This window comes from Daktulosphaira vitifoliae, unplaced genomic scaffold (genome assembly GCF_025091365.1).
Source record: "Daktulosphaira vitifoliae isolate Bord-2020 unplaced genomic scaffold, ASM2509136v1 Scaffold_4, whole genome shotgun sequence".
NCBI lineage: Eukaryota > Metazoa > Arthropoda > Insecta > Hemiptera > Phylloxeridae > Daktulosphaira > Daktulosphaira vitifoliae.
This window is the reverse complement of record NW_026099575.1, coordinates 19,441,902-19,463,332: the sequence shown is the minus strand read 5'-3', so window position 1 is coordinate 19,463,332 and position 21,431 is coordinate 19,441,902. Positions and strand designations below refer to the sequence as shown.

Here is a 21,431-nt window from a genome sequence, read left to right as displayed (position 1 = left end):
GAAGATGAAAATAAATTTATCAATTGAAAACGGTTAAAATATCATGATAGTTAATTCCATCAGAGTAGCACTTCGTACATGTTACACCTAATACTTCAAATTTGATATGTAATAAGGCGTTCTGTGTAGGCAATACGACTACATTCATGCTATTTGTTGCGTTTATTTTACTTTGGACACCTTACATAATTTATTTATTTATTAATAAACGGAAAATAAATATTAAATAAAAAAATTATTTATAATGCAACCTACTAGTATTTATAAAATACTATTATTTAATTCAAATAATTATTATTATTCATAAAATTAACCCATTTTTATTTCAAAATATATACGAGCGTTAATCATAAAATAAATTGCGAGTAAAACCCATTTAATTGTACATTCTAAAAATATCTATGATTAGCATTTTGATTTTATTAATTTATTGAACTGTAATTAAATTATATCATAATGCCAATACAGATTTAAAAATGAGTGAGGTGTTATCCGATCAAAGGCACGTGGCATAGTCAAACACAATGTCCCCACAGTTAGATACTGAAATTATCTAGTTTGATGGTATTACATTGTTAAACTTAAATCAATAAAATTTATTAAGTTTGACTTATCATAAATTTTCCAGTCCATTGCACAATATAATCATTCTCTGAAAATATGTTTTAACAGCGTTAAACCACCGACGTCATTGTATACAAATTTATTGGACAAACAACCATCAGATTTTATTGAATTTGTTGTTGACGATGGTGAAATAGTCAAACTCGCTCATCCCAAGTAGTTTTCTTCCAAAAACTGAGGTTTTTGTTGACGCAAGAAAACAATTGTAAATATATGTAAGCCTATCGACCGAATCCAATAGAATACTTGGACAATAATGTTTATCACAAAACCTATTTACAATTTCGCTATCGGAACAATATGCTTTACTTTTTTTAAATTATTTTAATATCAAACAATTATACATACAATATTGATTACTCTTGAATTTTGATAGAAAACAGTACATATGTTATATTCTACAAGAACAAGTTTTATCATTAAAATAAAAAATAAAATAGCAGCAATAGTTCAATAAACTGTATATACAAGTCAGTCAGGTGTGCTAAAATAACATTTAACTATGACGTATATCAGATTACAATAATTAGTTAATTATTTTCATAGTTCACAAATATCAAATATCATAATCAATATCGTTGTGATATCATGTGTACACAAATGTATAAATTAAATTGACAAATTTATTTTTAAAAATACAATAAATTATATATTTTATATGACCGTGTGTAAGAAATTGATTAATGCGCAAAAAAATAACTGACATATTTGTTGATTTATATGGAGAGAAAACGTAACAATTCAATGAGATGTAAAAGTAACTATAAATATTTACTTGTATAACACAAGATACTTGAACGCATGTTTACTAATAACACAAATCTTTATTCTATAAACAAATACATTTATAAAAAATGTAAACACAAATTTTCATTGTGTTTACATTATTCAGAAAAATAATGTTGAACTTAATTTGCCGAACTTGCGAGAAACCAAATACATTTATTTTTCCTTAATAATCGTGAAATAATTTTATTGTAACTTCCATAAAACTTGTAAAATATCATGAGTTTTATACATATGGTTTCCCTCGGATTGCTTCGAATTCCTCTGGATAATATACTGTTTGTACATCTGTTCACATTCAAATTAAATAAAAATAGAGTCTAATAATACGTTCGTCGAAAACTATTCTAGCCTACTACTTCACTTTTAAATATAATTTTAAGTTTGTCAAAATTATGCGAGTTTGCGAGTAATATAAACACATACAAGTGTATGTGGTTAAAGAAAAAATAATAAATATTTAGTTATAAAACATTTTAATCTGATTAGATCTAAACAAATCTTCAACTGCGTCGTAATATAGTTGTACTTGATTCATTTTCAACAAACGTAATTCCTGTCTGACCTCGAAATTCTTAAATAAAAAAAATCACAGAGGGGTGTCTAGTTGCAAATATATGGACTTTGTTATCTTCGGATTTTTAGACGCCCATGTGCAACGATAATGTAACCGCTTTGGATTTTTCTTCCGTAATCTTTTTCCACACCGAGTACTCGATAAATTAATTTTTTATTTTACTTTATTATTTATCCAAACGGCTCTCAGTAGTATTATTTTCTTTCTATACATTTGCTCTCATAGTTCAATACACTAATAAAAATATCATTAATACTTTTTATCGCCGTCCACCACCTTGATACATTCTATTTAAATGTCTGATGTTCAAAATCTCTACTTTATCGAGTGAATATGTGAGAATTATTGTTCACTCGATTTGAGTTTATAATCTATTAAATTTTAGACGCTAGAGTAATTTGATTAATTTTAAGACCACAACGGTTTTAGGAGTGAACATATATCGAATGCTATATCGTCAATGCCACATCAATCAATCAAAAACCAATCAATCAATACCATTTACAGGCCAAGTATTGTACAACAAATAAACGAAGCCCATAAGTTGTGGTTTTACAATAATAAACTATAACAAAAACTCTCTAATCTTAGTCCGATGATATCTCTAACAACTATAACGTACTTTTTAGTTTAGTAGGTAATATTATACTGAATTAAAAATACTCTTCTACACATTAAGTGGCAAATAATTTTAATTGCGTCAAATGACACCTTAACAAGTTAGAATTATAATTAAAACATCTTAATACCTCCATATTAATCTAACAAATAAAATGAAACAAACAACATTAAAATTCAGATATTTTCTTTTGTACGGTACATACACAAGAATGAATATATGACACTTCCACGAATATTGTAATTTCACTTTATAATTTACTATTTGCATAAAAAATACTTTATGTTTCGCTTATTTTTCTCTAGAAAACCTCAACTAACACATCAACTAACCATCAAACAATAATACAACTAAACAATAACTAAAGCTCTCATACAGCAAACTAATAACAATGGCTATCCACGAAGGCCAAACGATCAAATATTTATTTGTGGTCATACACGTCCGGTAGTTAATATCATTAAATTTTTCGATTTCAATTGTTGTAGCAAAACATATTCGCGATAGACGCCTAATATTTCTCGTGACATAATTAAATCATAGTGATTGTACAGTTAAATTATTATTTAATATAATGAGATCGTTATTTTTTTTTTAAAATTGTACATGTTGATTTACCTATTAGGGTTCAAAATTTAGACCTAATAAATAGTTTGTAATATTTTGATAGAATGCAGAAAACAGTCGATTGTGATTTAAACTATTTGAGTAAAATTTCATTTCACGCGCAGTTTTATGAAATTTCTAATAAAAATTTTCAAATAATATAAATCTCAATTAGGACCATACAATAAAATAATCATACGCTATGTTTTAATTTTAATAATATTCATACTAAATTATTTAATACTATCAAAATATAAGCTAAGTGTGCTCAGCAGTACTTACCGAAAGTTTTATGGAAATGTTGTTTCTGACCATGAACAATGAATTGATCAGACACACTAATCAGCAACCACAACAGGTTAATTAGTATAACATGTGTTTACAATTTATGTTTAATGCTCGTGAAATATGTACATTACCTAAGGACGTCATGTGATTTACTTATAATAAGAACATTGACGTTAGGCATAATAAAATTGGGTTGAGTGTTTTTGATAGTATAAATGTAATTCCTACAAAATAATCAGAAGAAAAATATACATTTTGTACTATTAGTACACGAAAATATTACACGCTGCTTCAGTAATGCGTCAAAAAAGTATTCGAATCACGTGGCATTATCACATACTGCGAATAATGTACAATTTTATTATATTATATTGTTACGATTTCATACATATATTAAACAAAATATTAATGAGTTTAGGTCACGTTTGTTTTTGTTAGGTTTCAACAATAATGCGTCATATAATAGCAGACAAATATTTGGCTTGTAATACTCAGGACTTAACTAAAATCTTCTAAAGTCAACTAGTAAGGATTCGTAGGTTTCGGTCACGACTCACGATTTTTTTACAGGCATTTTCTTCTACTTACCATAAAATATCATTCATCTTCATAAATAAATACCTTTACAGTGTATTAATTTTAAATCAAGAACCAAAGCTAAAAAGAAAGAGCATCTCGAAAAAATCGTTTTATCTAATGTTTATAAACTTAATAATTTCAACGAAATACGTCAAACATTAACAATTGATGTATTTGAAAAATTATATTATTATAAACATTAATATTTTTAATCTATAGTACTACGGTATAATCTTGCATTTTATACAAAATTCTTATATTATGTACTTAAATCTTGAAAGCACAATGATAGACCAAACATATTGTTTTTTCTTGAACAGCGAAACAATATCATGTTACACAGATAACTAGATGTACTTTGACAACGGAAAGGCTGATTTAACAAAATTATAGCAAGAATAAATTGTAGTATAATAGATTAAGAATGTCTTCTTTGTATACAAGATGAACCCAAAATTGTCTATTTATTGCGAGGGCAGCGATTACAATATTAATAGGTTATGTGTATGATAATATTAAACATACTAGACGACGGTGGCGACAGACTATCGTCGCGTCGAGCGGTCGCAAGTAATAATAGTCTGTCCATCTCTCCAGTTCTATTTGAGAATGTCGAATAACGAAAACTAGACAAGTCGGTCCTTATAACAACACGTATTAATTTGTAACTAAGTGCATAAAAATTATAATGTACGAACAATTTTGTAGATACAACAATCAATATTTAATTAATACTTTTTTTATATAAACCGCGTCCTCCGAGAATAACAATTAAAATAAAATAATTCTTCTGCAAGTTTACCAAATTTATGCTATCAAATAAGCGTTTAGTGCATTTATTTTTATAATCAGTTCTATCTCACTCGAAAAAATAATTCCGATTATTAAATTCATTTTCGATGAAAAAATACTGGGATATTTTATGCTCCATTATTAGACTGGACAATCAAATTTTGGCTGAATACCAAAGAATAAAACTATACCGAGAAAATGAAATAACTGATTCAAATGTTAAAACACATAAAGCTTATTAAGTTAAGTTACTATTTCTTTAAATGTCTTAATTGTTGTAAATATAACTGGTATTCAGTGCAGTAAAAATATGTGCAAATCGGGTCCATATAAAAGACTTAAAAAAAGCCGCTAGTACCAAAAAATCTAGTAAATATTATTTATCCATTTGATATACAAGAATATAAAAAAATATTTCATTCGTTAAAATGTTTATAAATAGATATAACCAGTTATCGGAAAAAGATAAACTACACTAATTACTAAGACGACAAAAGATGTTGACTAAGCTACTTAATTTTAAAATCAATAACATTAATTTAAGTTATTTAAGCTATTTAAAATTATAAAAGTATATTTGTACTTTAGGTTTTGAAATTTTTAAACATTTTAGATTCGATGCAAAGCTATGAAGGTATTAATTTTATAAATTATTACCTTCTCAGGTAATTCATAATTTATATTTTGAAATCTAAAAACTATTAATCAGGATATAATTAAAAAAATAGGAATTGTTGTTGATTTTAAAATTATGCACCAATTTCTTAGAATTAAACACTATCTACAGATTTCCATCGAAGTGTTTCTTAGGATAGTGATTCTAATCACTGTCAGATCATTTATACTTGTCCTAACTACCCTACGTACATACGTAGGGTGTGCCGTGACCCCACAGTGCTACCGTTTTTTATATGTACAGACTGATTAAATACTGGACCAAAATCATAAACTTAAACAACCAACTTTATATATGTTAAAACTATATATATTATAATTAAATTTATGATCATTGATATCACTAAAAAACATAAATAAGCATGCAAAATTCAGCGATTGTACTAGAAATCACAATCCAATTCTTCTACTATTTAGAATTAGATATATATTAGCATTTAAGAGGACAAATAAAATTACAATATTCAATTTTTTAAAACCTCTTATATTTTACGCATTTCTATAGCTTCTTGACATTCACAAATTTCTATTGCTTCTTAAAATTCACACATTTCTATGGCTTCTTAAAATTTACACATTTTTATGGCTTCTTAAATGTTATGCATTTCTATGGCTTCTTAAATATTATGCATTTCTATGACTTCTTAAACTTTACGCATTTATATGGCTTATTAGAATTCACAAATTTGTATGGCTTCTTAAAATTCACAAATTTGTATGGCTTCTTAAAATGTACACATTTTTATGGCTTCTTAAATGTTATGCATTTCTATGGCTTCTTAAATATTATGCATTTCTATGGCTTCTTAAACTTTACGCATTTCTATGGCTTCTTAAACTTTACGCATTTATATGGCTTCTTAGAATTCACAAATTTGTATGGCTCCTTAAAATTTACACATTTTTTATGGCTTCTTAAATGTTATGCATTTCTATAGCTTCTTAAATTTTATGCATTTCTATGGCTTCTTAAATATTATCATTTCTATGACTTATTAATATTCACAAATTTCTATGGCTTCTTAAATATTATACATTTTTATGACTAATTAATGGCTAAAAATACACAAACCTAAAAAATGCATTTATAATGAATGGACAAAACACGTATGAAAAAAACTAATATTGTTCTATATATTTTAAACAGCATAGTTTATTTAAAAAGGACTTTATTGCGCCGAGTTTCAATTTTTATTAATTTACCTTTGTATTACAGGATAACAGTAAGTAATTAAAAATTCTAATAATCTATACTAACTTTTTCACAATTTTTAATATTAATAAGAAATCGTAAATGACAAAAAAATGTATTTTTATAAATTAATACAAATTGTCTTAAACTATTTTTAGTAATTAGTGATAATTACTTCATACTTTTTTAGCTTAATGTTACTCATGTTTTTATACGATCTAAAATAATCATTTAAAAATGAAATAAAGCTAATTTTAATTGTTTTTCAGTAAATTTACTAAGCTTTTCATGTACACACAAATAAGAAATTTAAATAAATGCCAATTTTGCTTATGATAAAAAAAAATATACACACCTTTTCTTATGATATCCTGATTTTTGTTTTCGCGTCTAAATAATTTAATAATATTTACATACATTATCACCAAAAGGGGTCACATAAGAAAATATATCCGAGATCTTGCTAAAAAAACGATAAAAGACCAAAATTTAGATGAAAATCTCCTAAATGATATTAATTTAAAAAAATAAGGTGAAAAATATTATCTTCGACTTCGATTTGTTTAAAGATCAAACCTAATTAAATTATCTACCTACTAACTTTCAACATTTTGATTTTACGAGCTCTTGCATTGGAACAGGTGGTCGCATACGTCAAACTGATGTATCAGCTATTATAGGTGGCAATTTGTGCACCGTGGTATAACCTATTATGAATTACACGTTCTAGGGTTATCAATTATCATATCAGCTAATGGCTGTTTTAATGAATGTCAAGTGTTATCGACCGACATTTAACGCCAATTAATTTATATTATTTAAATTCAAATATGTTTCAATAAATAGCATAAAAAAACAGCAATCTTTTTTTTTATATAAAAATAAGTTTTGAAAGATACTCGAGACAATTTAATCAACGAATTCTGATTAAAACTAGTCAGTAAATTCATATTTGTCTACATGTAACCAAACAAATATTAACTTAAATAAAGTTAGACAATTTGAGCCAGTACACTCACTTAAAAACTGCTTAATATTTTATTCGCATCTTAAAATTTTACTTGGAAGAAATTGTTTTTTACGTTTTCTAGTCCAATAGGTAAGACTTGTTCATTGATACTAGTTCATTAGCTATCCTAACACCGCATGCCAGGAGGTCGCGAGTAGTTGTAATGCATTTGTAATAATGGATAGAGTGTGATGACGGAAATGCTACTCATTCATTTTCATATAATGAACACTGTTTTTTATACATCGAAACATTTATAACCATCAGAGCTATTATGCAAACTATAGTTTGCATAATTTATACTATATCATAATAGATTATTCATTTTTGTTTTTATTGAATAGAATTTTAGTAAATATAAACTTAAATTAAATTTAATAGAGAAAGCTTCATCTCATTGATTTTTGACTATTTATAGATACAAATATTGAAAGGATTAAAAAATTACAACGAAAACTAGATTTCCTATTTGTATCAATAAAGATGTATTGAAATTAAAAATAAAATAAAACTTTAACTTTACATAATTCAGAAGAATACAGATTTGATTGTATAGAAATAGAGTGTTCAGAGTTATAATTTAGCAAATAACCGAGATGCAACTGAGATAACTTTTTTTTGACTTCGATTTAACATTTTATATTCAATTATAACGAAACTCTGCGATCAAATATGAATTAACATAGAGATGACTGAAATCTACAAGAGATCAATATTTATACAATATAAAAAATACGGAGCAAGACTGTGGTACGTATTGCAAATATATTTTATTCTTCAGAAAACTGTTAAAAATTCGCCACAGCTTACGATAAATATTCTTGTGATATACTAGTATACTAACACCATTTAATATCAGCACAAGTAAACTCATTTGACTATATTATTAATATTATTGATAAACCAATATTGAAGTTTTTGTTTTTGATACGCGCAACAATTGAATCTCATACATAAAATACGACACACACACACTATATTTTTATCATCGATGCTAAATACGAGTACGACACCTGCGTCTATAGCATGTGCATGATAGTATATGTTAACTTATAATGCATAACTAGTTACCATTGTTGAAACTACAAGAATATCGTGGAAAACGAGACGGTAAAATATTCATTCCGTGTTGTAAATACACTCCGAAGACAAAAAATAAACATATTCAAAATTATCAGACAAACAACGCGCATAATATGTATTGTGTACTACAAATGCGGGTGTATATAGATGCAGTTAAATCGAATGTGGTTAGGCTCACACTAAAAACCCAGGTCTTGTATCAGTGATTTTTGGTCGACCTTTGCATAAAAAAACACAATAGAAGTTTTCATTCTTTGTAACAGTTAAGCAATTTATTTTTACTGTAAGACTGCTATACTATTCTCAGAAATAAAAATAACATCAAAGAGAGTTCAATTTGGTAAAGTTTTTCATATGCTAAAATTCATATCTAGCCATCAGAGTAATGTCTCATGCCGTTTTGGTTGGCGTTCATAGCCAGCGATATATTTTATTTAAAACCACGTGACTTTATAGAACATCGATAAGATACTTAAAAGTATCTTAAAATTACAAAGCAACAAAAAACTGTATGCGTGCACTCGTCTGGAAATTCGAACAAAAAGAGTACATTAATACACAATGCCACAACGTACAATAAAATTACATGAAATTATAATATAATTAGTTGTTTTAATCAGTGGTGTCATTTGCGCCTCCCTTGGTAAATTTCTTGTTATTAATGACGTTCAAGAAATCAAATTGGCGTAAAATACAATCAATCATATGTGATTTTTAAATTTTTGTTACCACTTAAGAGTATTTTGAACACTATTATGGACTATTCAAATATACTACTGATGATATAGATAACAGATAATAGACAAATAGATAATAAATGTTGTGACCGGGTGTTACCATTTACTAGTAAAAAATTTTATTTTTTATATTATGAATGTCTATTTTTAATAAGTGCTTAACAAGTGCGTTTTTATAGTTTGCAAAATAAACATAAAAAATTATTATTATTTTTTGGTAACGACAACAAAAATTATAAGAACAAAATTATTTATAATTTTTTTTTCGATCGTATTATTAACTTCAAAATATGAGTTCAGATTTAAAAATATTCACTTTTCATTACAATAAAATATTTTTATACCTGAAGGTAAAAAAAAACATATTTAACTATATATTTTTGTAGTTTTTTGAATATATATAATAATAATAATATATACTTTTCTTCACAAAAATTTCAGAAAAAGTTAATGTCTTGCCAAATTTTGATCAAACTGTATAAAGTTTTCCATAGTAATAATAAAATTGCAAGCGTAACGAAGAAAAATATTTTGACATTTTTGAAAATTGTGTTTACCCCCCTTTAAAAAACTGAAACAACGTTACTGATTATATTATGATACCTAAAAAATATACTCTCAACTAACAAGACCTCATCTAATTATCGCACCTGTCTTCGAGTAAAGTTATGATATTGGATAGTTAAAAAACAATTGTTTTTAATTTAAGGCTATACGCTGTGCTCGTTACAAATTTCGCCAGAATAGTAAATATAATGAACAGACAGGGTTTGTATGTCTTATAGATTCTAAGAACTGAAAAATACTCAATTGAAGAATATGTTAAAAAAATAAGTATTAGAAATCACCTATAAGCGTGTTTCTTCTATTAACTAACAACCTTAGTCAATAAAATATACTGGTAAGAGTTTTGCTTATAACATAAGTGTTTTGTACTACTTGATGAAACGTTAGTTATTTGTATCTTACGCAAGAAAATAATTACAAAGAATCATTATTTACATAAAAACAATTTTATAGTTTATATGTTCCACTTAATAAAATACTGTTAAATTATAATTTAGTAAAATATTTTTTCCATGAACCAATAATCAAGTTAATTTTAATACTTATTTCTTGTATTCATTTATTATTTTATTTTGTTCAAAAATTCAGTATCTAATTTGTACTCGTTGCCCTGAGAGGTCTAACTATGTATTTATTTAAATGATAGGTATAAACATACAAATATTTGTGATACACCGTAAAAAGGTATAAGTCTAAAATTGCAACTTTTGGAAAAATGAAATTGAAACTTACAGTTTACATTTAAGCTTTATTTAATTCCATTTTTCGCACGTAAAAATGTACGCAAAATAATGATTTTGTAAAAAGAATTAAGTTTAATGAGATTTGCAATATTTTACTTATACTCTTTTGTCCGAACTTCACAAATATACTATCTTGTAGTACATTATATTTTACACTCACTAGTGTATTGAAAATATTAGTCTTTGACTAAACAAAAATGGGTCATAAAATCAAAAACTCTCTTCGTAAAAAAGTTCTAATGGATTTTAAAATATTAGGTCAACAAATTTTTTGGTTTTTAGTATATGACGTGATTTTTTCAATTTACTCAAGTGAAATTTTTATTTACCTAACAAATAAAAAAACATTCAGCAACCTTTAATTTTTTTCAAAGACCTATTTTTAACTTAGTAAAAGTTTACACTACGTTTAATTTTTTTGTAATAATAAAAAAAACTTATCTCACACACGAACACTATAAGAACATTAAGCACGTTTGTATCATAACAATACGAAATAAAAAGTCGAATGTAAAAATTAGAACTCTTTTTTAAAAGTCAATCATTACTAAGCACCAACGAAAAAAATATATGCCTGAAATCTTATTAATTTCTACTTGAACAATAATATGACAAACAAATAATTTGGTAATCAATTAAAACATTTTAATGTTTTATTTCGATATTTTCAATAAAGAAAATTTTGCTAACCATTTTTTCATTTCTCAAAAGTTTTAAGACATGATAAACTCATCCAAATAAAACCATTAAAATATACAATCGAAAAAATGTAATCAAATGAGCTAAACTACATAAACTATGATATGAAATTTCCAAAAAAAATTTTCCTTTCACTAAAATAATACATAGCATTTCATAGCAACTAATACATAGCAAAAATACCCATAACGAACAATTTACATTATCCAAATAAAAAATCAATAACATCTGGTAGTATTTTTTAATTATTACATCTAGATACATAAAAGTACAATTAATAAATATAATATGTAGAAACATGTATACACAATATTATTTATAAATAGTTTAAACTCAGCATATTTTACTCACATTTCTTTTTTATCTCCTCTTTAAATTGTAGAGAGTACGTCGATCATAGTCAAAAATGATTTTAAGTACATTTCATTTATCACTTAATATATTTTGAAAGTAATAATGTTTGTTTTTAAATTTATGGTGTTGAATATGTGACTGTTAATTATGTTTTGTTACGATCCTTTCGGTGTTTCAAATTCGATAATGATACAAATAATAATAATAATAATAATAATGATAACCGACTTTGAGTAGACGCATTTAATGATATGTAAATTAGGTTATATTTATCTATACTTTGTATATATCGAGCAAACGTATATTCAATTAATATTTGATAATTAAAAACCTATATTAGACGCTTAATGTTTTGTTGGTTAGGAATTTACGTACCATGCCGAGTCCAGGTGCAAAAAAAATTAATTGTGTATCAATCAATATTTATTTTACACTCTACAATGACGTAAGCTAACATTTCTAGTGGTCAAAGTGTTATGACCAGCAGTAAGTCAGCGGATATGATATAATCGAGTTTGCTGGCATGAATGGAGAATTAACGAATTTATAGTAAATACTAAATACAATTAAATATCATACGTTTGTTGATAAGAGTACACTAACATCACACCAGTGTGTGTGAAGCGGATATGAAACGGTGGAAAAAGTCCATCGAAGTGATAAAGAACACGTAAGAAATCCGTTTTAAATAAAAATAAATGACTAACAAATTTTTTTATTAAAAGTCTTTAATTATTAATTATTATTAATTTAATTATTAAGACTAGAAAAATTTTTTTTACCTTTAATTTTCGGCACAAATAGTTTTAGGACACGGCCTTTTAACAAAATTTATGTAAGTTAACTAACATTCGTAATATATTTGACATTAACGACTTTAAAAACCAATTAGAATGCCTTTTACATTGAAATTTATGTTGTGCTTGCTTGTACGAGTTTGCTCGGCATATATCAAACAGATCATATTTTTACAATGTCAATACAGTAAAATTCAGTAATTTGTTATCTGAAATTGACAGTAACGACGTAAAAATAGAATTGATGAATAAATAAATATTCTGTTAAATAGTTACACGAATAATTCGTAACCACTTTATGCTTATTATGGAATAAACATTATAAAGTTGATAAAACGAATCAACAACAGGGACTTGAGGAAACAAATTTACTAAAACCAAAATTCATTTAAGAGAATTGTTTATCAGTTTCTTACCTGTCTAAATGTAACAATTTTACAAGGTAGACGACGAATATATAATGACACTTTTTTAAGTTTTTTTAGAGATAATAAATTTAGACATAAACCATACGTAAAAAATATAAGTGAAGCATATAATGGATAACTATTATATAAAATTAAACAGCTGTGTCGCAAATAAAATAACTGAACAAACGTCGTCTTTTATATAAAATTGATAGCAGTTTTAAATATTCAGTGTACAAAATTAATTAATATAATAGAAAATAAAGAACCAGTTCGATAAATTTCTCGCCTAGAATGCTAAACAAATTAGAAATCTAGTGAAATTATTTTCAAAAAAATTAAAACCACATTTTTTCCGAAACCATTTTCGAATTTCAATTTACATTACTGCAGTATTAATGTTTAACTCTTTAAGTGTTAATTATTTTTTTTTATTTTGATAAAGCAAGCAGCTACATAGTTAAATAATTGCATGGGATGAAAAAATTTTAAGTAGAACTAATCGAATATTTTTTAAAAATATTCGATAGTTTAAAATATTCGAAAATTCTCATCATTAGCATAATGTTATCTAACAATAATACACAAATTTTCGTTGCTTTCTTATTAAAAATAGTAATTTTTTTTATTGGTTTTCAAAATAATTCATAGACATTCACAATTAATCGTTCGCTGGAAATGATTATATCGAAGTAAAAATTATTTACAATTTTCAAACGATTTTTTATATTATAATTAATCATATTTATAACAAATAATCAATTCTTTTTAGCTATTGGCAAAATATCGTTGTACAATCCATCGTATTTTCTTTAACTAAAATACTATATTATTATAACAACAAACTATATTTATTAAATTCTTATATGATTACTAAGAATTGAATACATGCGTAAATGGACAGTAATTTGAAGAAAAAATTTTTTACTAATTCTACATATTATTTATTACCTTGCAGATTTTGTACGTCAAAGGTCAGTAAATTTAATTTGTAAAACATTCATTCAACAAAATTATGAATTGTATAACATCAATTTAATATATATTCTATAAAATTTAAAAATTACTGTTCATAAATAGTTGATATAAATTAAAAGTAATATTGTAAAAAAATCTATAAATATCTTACAAAATTTACGTTAAAAGATTATAACATTTAAAAAATTGAAAATTGATCAAATTTTCTGTGTCATTTATATTTCTATATACAAGTAGAAAAAAATACAAAAGATTTTGTCGCACGCTCGATCAAGTTGAATGTGATTTCATCGTGAAATTAAGTTCAATCAGTACTATATTCTATCAGTATGGTTATTGTATTTATGAAATAAAATGTATAACTGTAGTTATTTTTAATGAAATTAAAAATATTATTTTACATATATGTATAATAGATGATAATTATTATATCATAATTTAGAGCAGTAGTTCACTGACAATATGAAACACATACTATGCAGACACCCACTTATATTAGACCATAACCAAGTTTAAATGCCAAAGTAAAATTCAATATTTAAAAATGCTTCATTACTATTTATTAAGTGTAGTTATGTAAAAGTTATAGTAAGAGGCGTTTATTTATATTTGTTTGCAATAATAGTACAGTGGCGTATTTGAATGGGACAAACGGAACAATTACTTTGGAAAACAATTGTTGAGAGATTTATCTTAGAAGTATGCGATTTTTTTAACAAAAAAATTTCTTTCTATAACTTTTGATAAACATTTATGGACATATAAATCATCAATACGTCGCCTCTATTTGGATAAATAAAAATAATCATACGATTTTAAAATTTTTATTCTAACGTAAGAAGAAAAAATTAAAGGTTTTTTTTTGTTGTCAGTAGGTAGATTTCCATATCTAGCCTACCTTAACTTAAATTTAATAGATATCTACGGGTATCAATAGTTAATGTTATTCATTTGTTATTGCCGTTAGTGCTACTTATTCAAATGTAGAATCTTAGAAAACATCTCCATAATATTTATTTTTAATAATAATGGAATTTTAAGTAAATAATAAAACATAATTTTAGTAAAATTTGAATAAATGTGTAAATTTGGACCAAGAAAAAATTATAAATCAAAAGTAGTTTCAAAAAATTAAAATACAAAGTCCCCTTATGTTGTTCGTTACTATAAACTAATTATGGCATCATTGACACAACAATTGAAATTTCTCAACGATTGAAAAAGAAATACTTGAAATAATATTTCTGTGGTTGTTTTCCAAAATCTGATATATCACTTTTAGCATTTTTAGAAGAACAAAAACAAATAAAAATATCAAGGATATCATATGGAAATTGCTATTTTTGAAGTGCAAAAAGTAAAAATCTTGCCTATAAAATTGACTGGTAATTTTTTGTCACGTGAAAGATAACATTATCCTCTATACAAATTATAAACAATTTCAAAAACCCATTTTTTTTTTTATAAAATATCAGCTTTTGGATTATGAATCACAATCCTAAATAAAAAATGTATATACTCGCGACAATTAATGAATATTTTATTTATCAATGAATGCCAGAAGAAGAAAATTTACATTATTCGAATCGGATTTACACACAAAATTGAGATGATTGCATATACTCATCTAAGAAATCACCTTTCATTAATTTACTGGTATTTATGTAAGGTCACGGTCAGTCATATCAATACCAGCGATTAGTACAGTTTTATGTATATATTATAACAATCATAATAATATAAAGATTTTTTTTAACACCTTTAACAAGTAGAACGTGGAAAACTCGTTATACTATTGATGATTTGCATTTAAGAAGAAACCAATTGCAATAGTAACATCAAAAAATAATTACCTAACCACCGCATTGAGAAGGTATAGATATTTTATCGCTTTTGATAATGTAATAAGAACATATGTAAACTTACATGTACAGTTATGTATTAATATATGTTTTTTATTATCAAGGTAGCAAAAAACACTTCCCGAATTAATGCCGTTACATGGTTTATGTTTTTATTTTAGTAAAATTGCACACCTCAACTTTAATTACGAAACGTGCGATTAAAAAAAGTCGATTGATATCGTAAAGTGTTTTAAGAACTACGTATTAATATAGCACGTGTTAAATAAAAAGAAAACATCTATTGCTTAAGAACTTACTAGATGAATTAGAAAAAATGTTTTCTTCAATTTGATTATCCAATTGAACTTTAATCTCTAAAGTTTTTATTGCCATCGCTCTCGAGTGTTTTAAATAAAGCCAATCGATGTTGTCCATTGTACTGATTATATTACATTATTGTCCAATATTTTATCTCTGGACGCGTCACGCAAGGTGTTATAAATTAGAGCTTGACACAACTTATCTCAACAAATTAATGCTGCCATAATAAAATAACGTTCTAGTTCTTTTTAAATCATAAAAAAAAAATTCATATTCTAAAAAAAAAAAAAAGAACCTCCAAGATAATAGACAAGTAGTCAAACATTAGCTAATATTTGAGCAAACACCACTCAAAACACATACTAGAAAATAAATATATTAATGTGTATCTCGATTGGAACTCAATATAGCAACTGATGAATATTTATCTAATCAAGTCCAATTCTAAGTGAAATATTTTGTTTGGTACGAGAAGGGAAATCGTCCCGTGGGCGAATTTAAAAATGAACTCGCCCGTTTTATTTTCGTATAAAAACAATGCACCAAAACCATGTTGCACCGTATTTATTGTGCGTGTTAAATTTACGCTCGTAGTGATGCCATTAGCACTGGCGAGTCAATTTTGGTGATTGTGTCTTTTTATTTCAACGGCATCGGAACCCTCAGCTCAGAAAGTATCGAAAATATCGCTAATTAAACAATTTGTACAACAACGTGTTGATCGGCTCAATTGACTTTACCGCTAAGGTGACCTTTGCACAACACTGACCGTGACAAACAGTGTAGATGAATATCGACCAATTAGCTGACTGGAAACAATTGATGTCAATATGATTATTACTATTGAACGACAATATTAGAGGCGAAAACGAACTGATCATAATTTTAAGCATACGCACCTAGATGCTACGAATTAAACGATTTTTTAATTTTCCCATAGTATAACAACGCGTGGGAGAGTAGAGTGTAATCCACGTGAATGACTACATCGAAATCGATGTTGCGTCATACAATCGCCCGGGGTGAAGGGCGAGGTGCTGCAAACAATCAGAGAGGGGGTGAATCACTAAACAGCCGTCCGGTCACCACCTTGCCCGCCACGGTAACGGTGTAAGGGGTCGTTGTCCCGTACTACGACGAGTAAGTTTTACATATAGTTTGTTTTGTTTATTCATTCATTTAAAATAGATCTTGGACTCAATAGGAATTACTTATTTTCGACATTATAGTAAACAAATTATTGTGGAACGTTCTGCGCCTACACATACTCAATAAACCCGTTTTGGCAGGCTCGTTTCAGACTACGTGCCACATCGATTTACATCTTAAAACAGCGTTTGGTTACTATTCAATGGGCTAATGAAACGTTTTCAGCAAATACAATCGATTGTCAACAATTCGAGAAAATTTTTGTTTGCCTAAACTTTAAACTAATGACATAGTTATTTAGCGATAATAAACATGGATAATCAATAGGTCGTGTGTGTTGAAGCTAAACGTATACCTAAGTAAAATCAAATGTAATCAAAAATGAAAAAAAAAAACCAAAAGCTTGTGTTCCTACGTACATGGTAAATATGCAGGTGTATTTCAAAAACATAGAAATATGTAAATATACAAAATGAATTTCATTTTAAGTAAAAATTTTGTTATATTTTGCTGCGAAAGAAAAGCTAACAAAGCAGTGGCTAATGCCAAATTTTTACAAAAATGTTCTTTTTTAACAACCAACAACGTTGAAACAATAGAATAAGAGAATCTTTTGCTGTAATTATTATAAAACTAGACTTTGTTAGTTCATTAAAATAAATTAACGTTGAACCGTTCGATTGTTACCAAGATTTGACAAATTATACGACAATTAGAAGACACACGCGACGCACAAAAAACACTAAGGTATTTAAAAACATCATAACCGTGAAAATGTTGTTAAAGAGCAACAGATAATTCATAAGGAATCGTCAGAAATTTAACACAAAATAAAAACAGCTAAAGTGTTTAACTAACTAAAAATTAAATTGTTTTGTCACCGAAAATTACACAACAGCACAGAAAATAAATGATTCACTATCCTAGTATTTTAAAAAAGTATTTAATAATGATAATGAATGATCAATAAGCAGGCAATTTTATGACTGTATACAAAGAAACTGAATGAAATTTAATCTGAATGTTTAGATATACTTTGATGTTAAAAACATAAAACAAACAAACAATAAAAAATAGACAGCTTTTGGAATTTGGGTTAGAAAATTTTAAAAAGGTGGAAATATTTTCTACCACGAACGCACAATTTATATTTATTTTAGAAAAATTTCAATATATGAAATTTTCCTCTTAAGTTTACAGTCAAAATAAAAAAAAACATAAAAAAGGTGTTTCTAAATTAAAAGCCTTGGCAAGTTTTATTATTTACTAGAATTATTTTTTTTTATATATATTTACGAAATAAATAAACTTCCAGATAAGTAAACTTTGTAACTGATTTATTAGTATTTAAAATTACAGCCCAAGATTATAAATTGGACAAATATATAATACATAAATATTATGATCTTAAGTAAATACAACATCTACCCTTTATATAGACGTCGTTAAGGCATAGAAAACTTTCTAATCTTAGTGTGTATATTAGCTTTTTCGTTAATGTCATCCAATATAGGCATAATTCAACTAAACCAATATTAAAGTATCTATTTTTATAACATATAACTTTTCTGAATATTAAATTATAACTAAAATATGTCGGGAAACGTATAAATGATATCCAACAAAAAAAAGTTTACCTCATTTAAATTGACCAACTTGAAGAAATTCAGGAGTTAAATATTTTAGTAAACCTTCGTGGACTTATTTCAAGTTCAGATGAAAAAATATTTCAAATTAACTTGAATAGAACTTAAATAATCCTTAGTATAAAAAAATCGTCCAACTTTTTATAAAATACTAAAATATTAAACAATTAAATTCGACATTAAATACTTAAAATAACTATCAAGAGATGTTCACAACTTTAAAATATGACAGTTTTTATAAAACAAAATGAAATTAACTACACTTATACTTATAATTTTGAGTAAAAAACTTTATAACTTATAAAAAGGACTGTAAATAATATGCATTTTTTACGATTTATTTGGGCCACTATAAGTTAGTACAATTCACTTGAGAATATAACACCAATATGTATTTTGGAAAAATACATTACTAAGTTTTCAAATCAATTAATAAAAACTTGTACTGGTATGTTGACAAAATGTATAAATGCATACAATTCACAGTCCTACTGATGAGTATTAAGGATATAAAACATATCTACTCTCCTAAGCAAAATGTAGCGCTTTGACTTCATATTCTTTAATTAATTGAATTATCAATATTTATAAATACAACGTTGTCGGTCGTCGTAAAGTATTGACGTACCGGCGTAACGTCCACGTGGATTTCAATTCAAAGCAACTGACAAGAAGCCGGCACTTAGATATACCGATTATATTAAACTTTTTAACCCTCATCTTTTAATTTATAACACAACCTAATAAAAAAATACATAAAATTAGAAAATCACGAATCTCTGTTAAAGAAAAGCCTATGTAATATTGAAACAACTTATGTCAGACTTAAATTATTATTTTTTTATTGCCTACAATTAAAACCTGAACTATATTTAATTATGAAAGTAAAGATATTGAATTAAGCTTACCTCCGTTTTTTAATAACTTATTTCGGAATTTTTTTATTGTGATAAAAATTATCTTTAAACAGTCAACACAAACTATGTATCACAGTGAAATTAAAATTGCTGACTTTAGAACTACGCTCCGCCAAAACACGAGTGAAAAAACTGTAATTACGACGGATAAAAAATAACAATATTGTTAAAATACTATCTCTCGGTATCTGCGGAGGCGATTAAGTAAAACCTAGCGACTAGTCTATCAGCACGCGTTCCAATGTGAAATGATATTATAGTTGTACTACACAACACGCGCTCCACACGCGATTATTACAAGACCCAAAGAGGCGACGGCGACGACCGATGGAAATAGAAACAAGGCTGGTTTCGCGCACTTTGGTCACCCCAGGCAGCTGCGGCGGCGACTCTCATTCAGTTCATACTAAGTATCGTGCTGCTCCTGGTGGTAATGCAAAATATCATAACTGGATATCTTTATCCGACAAACGATAAGTTGACTGTTATTTATCATTGAAAGTACTTATTGTTATCTTGAATATAGAAGCCATAAGTTTTGAGGTTAACATAAAGCGTGTGAAATTTAATTTCAAACAATTAAAAATAATATTGTCAAAAGGCTTTGTTAAAAAAATTAATTCTTGCAAAAATCCAAAATAAATAAATAAATGGGAATTACTTTTTAGTAAAACTTATAACATAATATCATAACAAAACGGTAGCACAGTGGAATCGCGGCACAGTGTGAGCGTAGCATAGTTGGGACAAGTATAGATGATATCTGACAGTGATTAAAATCACTATCATAAGAAACGCTTCGATACAAATCTGTAGATAATATTTAATTTTAAGAAATTGGCATATTATTCAAAAGCAAAATTCTAACTTAAAAATAATTAAGGAAACATTGTAAAAAAATCATTGCCACTGGCAATGATTTTTACTGAATCTTAAAACGTTCGTCGCATTCGTTGTTTGATAAAATTGGCAATTTAAGCTGATTTAAATGTTAAAATTACTTTTTTCGGCTTAAAAGAAAAAAAATTGAAATAAATTTAATTTTACATTATATGTCAATTAGATTTATATAAAATTCATGAAAATCAGTGTACTCCTCTTATAAGTCATATTAAAATAAATTAAAATACAATACCAAGAATTTTAACACAGAAATAGCATATTTTTGAATATGAAACCATTTTTACTATATCTCAAAAAATTTTTTTCATAGTAAGGTATAATACATAAGCTTAAATTTAAGATTAAATATTTCCGTTAAATTTTCAGAAATTAAGTTTAACCTGTGTGTAAAAATTATTATTTTGAATCCCCACTGTCGGCAGGTAAAGGATTAAATTTTCAAAAAATTTATATCATATGAAAGGAAAATATCTAAGGCTTCAATATAGAAAAAGAGTTATTTTAATTCATTCATTTTTCAAAAAGTTATGACAGTCTTA

The 21,431-nt window shown here is 26.4% G+C and overlaps 1 protein-coding gene across 4 annotated transcripts in view; it reads right to left on the bottom strand.

Moving 5' to 3' along the window:
* LOC126905322 (proton-coupled amino acid transporter-like protein pathetic) overlaps window positions 1–20,330 on the bottom strand; it is a 31,095-nt gene extending 10,765 nt beyond the window's left edge. Inside the window, exon 1 of one of the 4 annotated variants that reach the window (XM_050684905.1) lies at window positions 19,981–20,330. The gene's annotated coding sequence lies outside the window, so the exon portion shown is untranslated. Of the gene's footprint in view, window positions 1–3,494; window positions 3,518–7,093; window positions 7,353–12,712; window positions 12,737–19,980 lie in introns of those variants that run through there. The other 3 variants (XM_050684909.1, XM_050684906.1, XM_050684907.1) reach the window with 3 other exon arrangements.
* Window positions 20,331–21,431: the final 1,101 nt, after the last annotated feature.